The 863-nt window shown below is 33.8% G+C and overlaps 1 pseudogene; it reads left to right on the forward strand.

Annotated features, from left to right (window-relative positions):
- The first annotated feature begins 446 nt into the window (after window positions 1–446).
- Window positions 447–573, forward strand: LOC145714805 (U2 spliceosomal RNA; annotated as a pseudogene).
- Window positions 574–863: the final 290 nt, after the last annotated feature.

Raw genomic sequence — 863 nt, forward strand, 5'->3', positions numbered from 1 at the left:
TTTTTCTTACTCTCCCCAGCAGAAAGACAGGGGAAGATGAAGAGGGAGCTAGGTTCAATAGCCTTACTCAGTTGCTCTCTATTACTGTAGGTAGTTATTGAATTATGGGCCCCAAATGCCCCCTTGATGTTTTCTGTTTGTCCAACAGAAGAAGACTTATTATAGAAAATATCATAACACTTTACAGAAAGGAGCACCAAACAGAAAATACCAGAATTCGTTCTAAATAAAGAAAGCTTATTTTTATAAAACCTAGAAACAATATTTATATAAGAATTTTGTTCTGCACAACAAAGGAAATGATCAAAGCTAAAAGGCAACCTATTGAATGGGAGAAGATATTTGTAAATGACATATCCAATAAAGGGTTAGCATCCAAAATATATAAAAAATTTACAAAACCTAGCACCTAAAAACAAATAATCCAATTAAAAAATAAGCAGAAGATTCCTTCTTGGCTTTTTGGCTAAGATCAAGGGTAGTGTCTGTTTTTATCAGTTTAATAAAAATGAGCATAAGACATGAACAGACATTTCTCTTAAAAAAAACATACAGATGGCCAATAGACACATGAAAAGATGCTCAATATCATCATCAAGGAAATGCAAGTCAAAACCACAATGAGATACCACCCAGCTACAATAAAAAACACAAGAAACAACAAGTGGTGAGGATATGGAAAAAAAGGAACTCTTGTGCACTGTTGGTGGGAATGCAAACTGGTGTAGCCACTGTAGAAAACATTATCGATGTCCCTCAAAAAAGCTAAAAATAGAACTACCCTATTACCAATAATCACACTACTATTTATCCCAAAATACAAACACACGAATTCAAAAGGATATATGCACCCCTGTGTTTAT

This window comes from Panthera onca, chromosome X, assembly GCF_046562875.1.
Source record: "Panthera onca isolate mPanOnc1 chromosome X, mPanOnc1 haplotype 2, whole genome shotgun sequence".
NCBI lineage: Eukaryota > Metazoa > Chordata > Mammalia > Carnivora > Felidae > Panthera > Panthera onca.